Genomic DNA, 9,561 nt, shown 5'->3' on the forward strand with positions numbered 1-9,561 from the left:
CTACACTGGAAAAAAATATTGGTAACTACCAATGATTTCTATTAAATAACAAAAAAATTCACACTAAAAAAAATCGATACATTTTGCTATTTCGATGGTTAAGGGTTATTTTAGATTCAGCTGAGCTGTAAGAAGAACACCACTGCTTTGTCCAGTTTTTAAAAACATATTCCTTTGTGCTCAGTAGTATTAGAAGGTATAAGGCAGGCATGAGACAAACAGTCTTTCAGCTTTTAACCTGAAATTGTTATCTGCATTAGAATACACATCCCAAAACATGCATAATTTTCACCACCGAAGAGGCAGAGGGTCCTTGATCCTTTAAACAAAGGTTTCACTAACGTACAATCAAGGACACTTCAAAACATATTTATTTAATTAAGGACTAGCGTTTCCCCGACAGTGCCACGCCTAATGCACTTTCCCGACCACTTTCCACTCCCGTGACTATGAACAAAGGACACATTTGTATTCAGTTATTTTGTTCCCATTATCAGTCAGAAGAAAAAATTAATCTCCCCTAAAACTCATTTGACTTGTCCTTGGTTTTGTTTTAAAGAAATGCGTCTCTTTTTTTTCCAACTTCCCCTTATTGTTGCCACTTACTGAAAACACAAGTAGGCTCAAGTGTTTTCCTGACTGTTACTCAGAACAGAGTGCCGTCTGGCACTATTTTCATCTGCAGATTTTAAGGTAGCCGGCTTTGTATTTTCTCTTCTAATGGTAACACCAATGTATACATATTCCGGAGTATTCATCTGCTAAAATAGCGTAAACAAGGAATTAATTGGTGAACTATTTATAAGGTACATCTGGTCAACTGCCTGTTAATTGAAATATCTAATCATCTAATCACATGGTAGCAGCTCAGTGCATTTAGTCATGTAGATATGGTCAAGACGCCCTGCTGAAGTTCAAACTGAGCATCAGAGAGAAGAAGACAGGTGATTTGAATGTGGCATGATTATTGGTGTGAAATGAGTCGCTCTGAGTAACTGTCAGAGGCCAGAGGAGAAGCGCCAGACTATTTCAAGCTGATAGGAAGACAACAGTAACTCAGATAACCACTGGTTAAATCCAAGATATGCAGAAGAGCATTTCTGAACGCACAACACATTAAACCTTAAAATAGATGGGCTACAGCAGCAGTTGACCACCTGTCAGCCAAGAATAGGAAACTGAGGCTACAATTTTGTACCAGGTCATCAAAACTGGACAGTAGAACATTGGAAAAATGTCGCCTGCGCTGATGAGTCTGAACGTCTGCTGCAAAATTCTGATTTTGGCGTCAAAATATATCATAAAAAACATTAAAGCATGGCTCTATCCTGCCTTGTATCAACAGTCCAGGCTGGTGGGGGTGTTGTAATGATGTGGGGATATTTTCTTCTGACACTTTGAGCTATTTAGTATTAACTGAGCATCATTTAAATGCCACAGCCTACCGAAGCATCATTACTGGCCATGTCCATCCTGTTATAAATAATAATAATAATAATGTTTATTTGTATGGCACTACTTAAAACAAGAGTGATAAAAGTGCTTCCCAGAAACGGATTTTAAAAAAAGAAATTACGGGAGACATTATGAAGAAAGTACAAATTAATAACCATAGTGTAGCAGAACAAAGCACCATTATCACAAAGCTCAAATAATCTCAACCTGGTTTCTTGAACACGACAGTGACTTCACTGTACTCAAATGGCCCCCACCGTCACAAGCGCTCATTCCAGTAGAGCACCTTGCTGACGTGACAGAACGGAGATTCACATCACAGATGTGCACCCAGCAAACCCATCTATGAAGAATGTTTCCAGCATCTTATTGAATGTGTGGCACTATGAATAATTAAAGTAGTTTTAAAGGTAAAATGGGTCAAACCTGGTATTAGCAGAGTGTGACCAATAAGGTGTATTTGCTTTTTAGATACATATACTTTATGTGAATATGAAGATGAAATGATGAAATGAAATGACAAATTAGGAAAAGCATAATTAAATGAGTGCTAATTAAATTAATGATGCTTGCTGGGACATAGAATGGTGCCATGTTGCTATTGGTAACACCTGTTCTACTAAGAAACGCCTAAATGTCATCTGTGAAACAGTCCTGTGGTGAGTGGAGAAAAATGAAGTGGTAAACGTGCTAGTTTCTTTTCTTTGCTTTGTGATAAAAGATTATGCTTCTTTCAGTATTGAAAAGCCAGTAATGCCCTAAAAGAAGTTCACCTAAGAAAAACTGTCGCACTGTTTTCACTGGTGCATTTACAAGTGTGTTTATGGAATAAGGCAGGGCTACAGATAATAAATTGTCTTCTGATATCAGTGAACCTGACACTTTGGAATAAAAGGATTTGCTCCTGCCACCCGTCTCACTCTCTGGGTGAATATCAGCATTTCACCAATAGATGTCACTGTGGTGTAATGTGGCACACTTGTGTCCTGCCCAGTTTTGGGGAGATTTTAAAATAGCACCAAAACAGCAGCCATGCCCGATATATTTATTAAATATAATTTGAATATATTCCTCCATTTCACTTCGTACTCAGTGATGTGTAACTAACATTATAATCAATCCTCCCCAATGTCCTGGCTGAGTCATTCTAAAACATTTCACCGTGGATTTCAAACCTGAATCTGTTGCTGTGATAAACACTAAATCTAGGCTGCCTGAGGGCAGTACTATTGTGGATAAAGGCTGCTTGGTATGACAATCAATCTATAAAGCTGCGCCTGAGAGTTAAATCAATATTATTTCACTTCCACTCAAACTTCCACTGAGAGAGGGGGGAGCAGAGTTCCACTGAAGCCAGCATTTAGTCACTGCTGAACCTGCTTGTACCACAAACAGACAAGAACCAACAGCTAACACTTGGAGAGATTTCAGGATTTGCTCATGTTGTTGCCATATATTATAACCTTTTTGTATTATTCAGGCCCAGCATACAAATCCATTGCTTCTCAGGTGTGTTCTTCAATATCTACAAGCTTGTGACCTGAAAATAAATAAATTGGCATTCCCACTGTGTCACTTCCCTCCGCCTTTCCCTCAAGGTGACTCCTCCATCTGCACCCTCCCTGGTCTTGCCAATACCTCTCTCTGCAGTAACTGTGGTATAGTAACCAGGATCTGATTCCCCTCTTGTTTTTCTGAGCTGTCACCATCTCACCTGTTTCAATGAACTAAGCACATCAATCAAAGCTCTGCAGCGTTGCTCGTGATCTCTGTGTGCGCGTGTGTGTGTGCGAGGGAAGGGTGTGTACATGGGTCATCAAAGAAGGCTAGTCTAGTCTCTATGAAAGAAATGTTTGATTAAAACAACATCTGAATATATATATATATATATTGTTAACATAGTTCCTGATGACACACACAGTCCTTCCTATCCCATTCATGTTTTCATCTCCACGGCTTGCTGTTTTAGGGTTGAGGTGTGTCTTTGTACTGGCTTCATTTCAACGCACAGCACTCCCATTTTAATTACCCTCTACTTCACCCCTGCTCGGTTTGCTCTAAGTGATTGGAAGGAGGAAGGCGAAGGCAAAATAAAGAGGAGATTGATGCGAATGTTTAAAAATGTAAATAGGAATGGGTGGTCTGTCACGGGGAAAGATGGAGGAGAGGGCATCAAATAGAGAGGAGGAAGCTGAATTTGTGGTTCCTTGCATCAATCCAGTGACCAGTTTTCATGCTTTCTTCATGCTTTCCTGACTTAATCACGCTCATAAATTCCACACGCCATGCTTTTGACACTTTGCAGTGAGCGATGGACATGTTGCTACCTGGTGCAGTTGGCACCTTTACACTGCTACTGACAACTCCCTGCGTTTAGCAGCCACGGGCTCAGCCACCTTCTCCGGGGGATCTTGTGGCTGCCGCTCCCTCCATCACTCAGTTGTTCAAGGGTTGAGCCACAACAACTCAATTACACATTCATTTCACCCGCACAGTCAAGCAGCCAAGCTCCCCTCCCCCTCGTGCTCCCCATTTCTTCCCTGCTTTGCTCTTTCTCTCTGCCGACGCCCACCGTCTCCATCTCTACATGATGTGGCTCAAAATTTCCACCCATTACACCTTTAACCCCCCACCCCTCTCATTTTTACCCCTCTTTCACGGTTTGCTTCACATCAGCAGAGAAATACACATAGGACTGAAGCAGAACTGCAGAGAGATTGTGGGGTTTGGAGGCCAAAAGAATAAAAATGAAAGGCGAGGCACTTGGAGAAAAACAGCATGAAATAGTGTGAAATGTGAGGGGAGGACAGAGTAAGAGTGGAGTGGGAGGAAGGTAAGGTTTTCTGGAGGGAAAACAGGGGGTGAGTGGAGAGACTGGCTAATGATATATTGATTTGGCTGGGCCCGGGGCAAATATGTAGGCGTATGTGGGAGGAGAAGAAGAGTCACAGCTTGCAGATGTCTTAAAAGACCTGAGTGGGATACGCTTTGTTTATTGCATGCTTATACTGGGGGGAACAGAAGCACAGTTTGTAAACATCTTTAGGCATCTCGTTAAGGCAGAAAACACAGTTTATACATATAGCGCTTGCACCTAACGAGAATTTTTAAGTACATTTTAAATGGGTAATAATTCAGGAATAACGGAAGCATAGATGTCAGCAAGATCGCTGAGCTGGAACAGAATGGTATCTTCTGGCTATAAAGGCAAGCACTTAGATGGTGGGCTGTCACTGGGGATCGTATTAGGTGAGATCCCCAAGAGTGGTGGGACTAAGTGGAGGGATGAAGGTGAAATTAATGGCTTTTTCTACATCTTCCTCTCATCAATTTGGTGTTCATGTGCCCGTGCACTCATGCCCCTTTGGCCAAAGCAGAAGACAGATGCTGATATTGATTATTAAATATAAATACATCTCTTCTAGATGGATGGCTCGCTCTTTATTGATTCTAAGAGTCAATTGAGAGATTATGATAATAAGAAACATGCTCTGGGAAGAGACTCACTGTTGGAACGGCCACACAGACGGCAGTGGGTGGAAAATTTAAGAGATAATACATTAATTTAGGAAATTCACGGCCACACTGGCAGTTTGTTACTTTGATTTCTTACCTGGCTGCTGCGACAGTTCCTCCCTGTTGTTCTTATGTGATACCAGATTCCTGCTCCTGCTGTTGCATGTGAAATTATCTGCAATACTGGCTGAGACAGTGGTTGGCACGAGCAGTCATCCGGAGAGAAGAGTTGGAGACTTCATATTGTGTTCTTTGTATTAGCGCTCAAATTAATTAGACCATTCTGAGTAAGCCTTCCTTCCTCCCTTTGGACCGCGATAATCACTTTTTTCTTTGGAAAAGTCAAGTCGATGTCTACTGCACTTCTTCTTGTCTTTTCCTCGCTTAAATCTCTCAAATCCTCGTTTCTTCACCTACTACTTTAGTGGCTATTTTCTCCACTTCTACAAAACTAACTCTCAAGCTCCCTACACCCTCACTCCACTCCCTCCAGCTCCAAACCCCCTCACAGTTTCTCCTTTCTTTCATCTCTCTGTTACTGCATGCAACAAGCAGCACTTTGCACCTTAGGGACGTGATCCAGAAGCAGATTATATACACTGTATTCTCAGCTTTACATTAAAGTGTTGCAGTCCTTTCCTCTTTCCTTCAGCCTTACCTTCCACTTTACTGCCCTCTCCTCCATCCCTAATCAGTCTGTTGTGACATGATAGCAAAGCCTGTGAGAATTGGGAATAGAGGGTATGGAGTAGTGATGAGTGAGGATTTGAGAAAAGGTTGACATTAGGGAATAAGCCACTGTTACCCTGACTACCACAAAAAGCCATTAATTTGTGTAAGAGGACTTACATGCCCCACATGATTGCCAGCCCCTTGTGATAGACAGATAATTTAATTCCTTATAAAGCTGAACAAGCCTCAAGTGTGTCTGCTTGTCTCCGTCTCGCCCCTCCGCTCTTTCATAAAAAAAAAAAATCCTTTTTATTAGGTTTTATTACATCTCTCTTTTTAGCCGAATCTCAGTTTTAAATGTTTTAGCCTTGAGGCTAAGTCCTCACTGAAAGACTTCCAGTTTTTTGCATTTATTATTTGTTAACCTTGATTTTTGTCAAGAAGTTTCATTTAAATTGAGATCATATTTGTAAAGCTAGCATGCTCTAAACCTGCTTCCTTTCCAAAGGCTGGCAAAGATCAACTTCTTTAATCGCAGTTGTATAGGAGTCTATAAGAAAGTGCATCTTCAGCTTCACTCATGGACACTGGCTAGTTTCACATCTTTCTGAATACAACAAAATGTTTCAAAACACCAAGAAAGCGAAAGAGACAAGATTTCACACTGGACTTCACAACTTAATAGGTGATGTCAGTGGTGGTAGTGTCCATCCAGTCTGTCAACAAAAACAGATACCAGGGGATGACGTGAGGCGTACCCAGGCTTGTTGGTGCTGGCACCACACACACGACCAATGGTGAAAGCTGAGAGTTGACTATACACACGCTTTCAGAACTGGTATTACTTACTAATTTTACAAACTCATATTATTTGTTTAACAATTCCTCTGTGGCTGTTGCCTCTAAACAGTCACATTTAAACAGCGAAGCCACACATTCATATCTTATGATTTTAATTAACAATTACAAAATACTTGATCAACCTTTTTATTTCATCAGTTGAAGATGACATGAAAAAATATTTTGTTGGAATTAGAATCCCCATAGTGTACATCTGCACCACAGTTTTGCAGTTTATTCCAGTATTGGCATGCTCTAAATCTGTGTTCCTCAGCTTTTATGGCTAACTTAAACAGCAGTATCATAACTGTTTAATTCAAGCGACACTCTCTGTTAAATATCTCATCAACTCTGATGCTTGATAACTAGGAAAACTGGAATACTGAGACTTTCTGAATGTCAGCAACAAATTCTTGAGTAACAATCTGAAAGGTACACATCCCTTTTTGTCCTGTCTTCCTTCTCTCACCCTTAACTGGTTGCGGCAGATTGCCGCCCCTCTTTGTGCCTGGTTCTCCCGGAGGTTTCTTCCTGTTAAAAGGGATTTTTTCCTTCCCACTGTCATCAAATGTTTGCTCAAAAGGAGTTGTTTGATTGTTGGGGTTTTCTCTCTTTTATTGTAGGGTCTTTACTTTACAATATAAAGTGCCTTGGGGCAACTTGGGGCAAATTGAACTGAATTAAAAAGGTACTGTGAAAAATGTTGACCAGCGAGTCAATAATAACATAAGGACAGCACGTGGATTCAGAAAATCTCTAGTCAGTTTGAATTTTCAAATTTGACACTAGCCAAATTCGCAAATACTATATTATCCACTAGAGTTTCACTGAAGATGATGAATTGCGTAGAAACATCAAAGCTTTCTCTCTTTGGAGAAATGAAATTGTAAACAAGGTCTAAAGGTCGAACAGAGATCATCATTAGAGAGAAACCCTGCCTTGAGGTGTAGCCGATATCGACATAAACATGAACATAGAAAGGTGGTATCCTAGGTGTAGCTCGTTAAAATCTTGGATGAGTTCAAATCCCAGTGACCTCAACCTCAGAGTCAAGGTCAGAGGTCAAGTCTTCTGAAAATCTTGTGAATAGGATAACTCAAGAAGGAAGTCACCTAGGATTTTCAAATTCATACCACAGGTGCAGCAACAAAAAATCTTGCACAAGTTTGAATCTCAGTGACCTTGACCTCAAGGTCAGAGGTCAAATTTTCTGGAAGTCACCTAGGATTTTTAGATGGTATGAATGATTTTAAATTCATACCATCTACTGGGATTCTGAGGAGTGGCACTGGCAGCTGCCAGTATTTTTTAAAAAAATATATGCAGTGTGTGATTGAGAATATCATTCACAACAACAAAAAACAAAAGCAAACGCATATGATGAACTGTTTGTGCAGCTTTGCGCCCTGAATTTGAGGGGCGGCGCGGGTTGTTTTCTTTTGCTTTTCAATATAGTTTTCTCAGTGCACCTCCAGTCCTAACATATTTGTTTGGCAATTGAAAAGTTGCCAGTTTGATTCCAGCCATAAACACAAATCCCCTTTAGGATTGCGTATCAGGAAGGGCATCCAGCGTAAAACTCAAATCAAAACACGCGGAGCTGAAAGCTTCTGGTATATATGGCTTTCTCTGTGTTTCTGAAGACCAAAGTTTCGTTCACTCAAATAAGATTAGACACAGAGCCTCTTCTTTCATTTTCCCTTTCCATCATTCTTTCATTTCTCTGTCTCCTCACAGTCTATCTAAGCCCCCATCTCATGCCATCGCAATGCTTCTTTGTGGCACCTGGCCCTCACTGCTTCCTCTGTGAAATAGCTTTCACACTCAGTAACCTCTGTGGAATGTGAATGAAGCTGCTGCAAGGGTCATTTTTTACTACCTACCAATCACAGTCCTCGCTATGATGTGACAGTTGAGTCATAAACACATACGCATGTGCACACACATACACACACACACATATATATATACATACATATATATATATTATATATATGTGCAAAAACCCAAACAAAAGACCCTTAAACTGTGGTTCTTTTGCAGCTTGTGTACTGGTGCTGTGCTCCTCAGAGCAGTAAATAAATAATGAGAACACGGTTAAAATTCTGCCAGTATTCCATTGCTCTGCTGCCTTTTGCCTCACGATAAAGAAAAGGAAGGCCTCAGTGGGAATGCAATTTCTCTTTTTTCTTTCATTTTTACATATTTCTGTTCCCCTCTTCTTTTATCTCCCTGCGATTATTCCCTTTTCCCTACTCTTTTATGTCTCGTTCTCCCTTTAAAAAAAAACTTCTTTGCTGCGTCTGAAATTCACTGCTGTTGTTACCTTGCCATTCCTGAGTGTTTGCCATTAACATTTTTGCAAAACAAAAGCTCCCAATTCATCTCCCTTGTTCATTTTAGCAATGCGGAATGTGCCAGAAACACACAAAAAAAAAAGAAAAAAAGTGAAGCACTTCACACTAGAAAATAATTTGCATCTCCTTTCTTTTAAATTTCTCCAAAGGTACTCATTATTTAAAAATACTTTTAGCAGTATATTCTTTTCCTTTCTTTCAAACCAGTAATTGTCATTATCTTGTCTCACCGCACCTTTAAGAACCACCAAGTTTTTTATGTATTGAATTGACAACTTAAAAGGAAAAGAATTACATGCTAAATGCTGATAAATTACGCCAACGTAGCTCTCATAGAGGACTACCAAAAAGGATTTAAATGCTTTTTAGCTTTTCCATTTAAAAATGCCCTTTTAAAAAAAATGCCAGGACAAAGGTGAAGTTGAGTGGAGATAGATAAGGGCGGCGACCTGCAGGCTACGTCCCCTTTGTTCAGGTGGGAATGAAAGAAGCAGTGGTGGGTAATGTGAAATGACAACCACTGGTATTTAAGCTGGAGACGGATCATAATGCGAGCCAGATCTGTCCGTTTAAATGCGATGCTCTCTACTTTTCTCTTCCTTGTGGAACGGACAGTTGATATTTCAGAGGATAATAAGATAACACTCTGACATTTTGTATTGAGATGAAGATCTAAAGTGGACAGATTGGGGCTGAATGATGCACATGAGTGCAACAGATA

Source organism: Neolamprologus brichardi, chromosome 20 (genome assembly GCF_056152115.1).
Source record: "Neolamprologus brichardi isolate AB-2024 chromosome 20, ASM5615211v1, whole genome shotgun sequence".
NCBI classification, from domain to species: Eukaryota; Metazoa; Chordata; class Actinopteri; order Cichliformes; family Cichlidae; genus Neolamprologus; species Neolamprologus brichardi.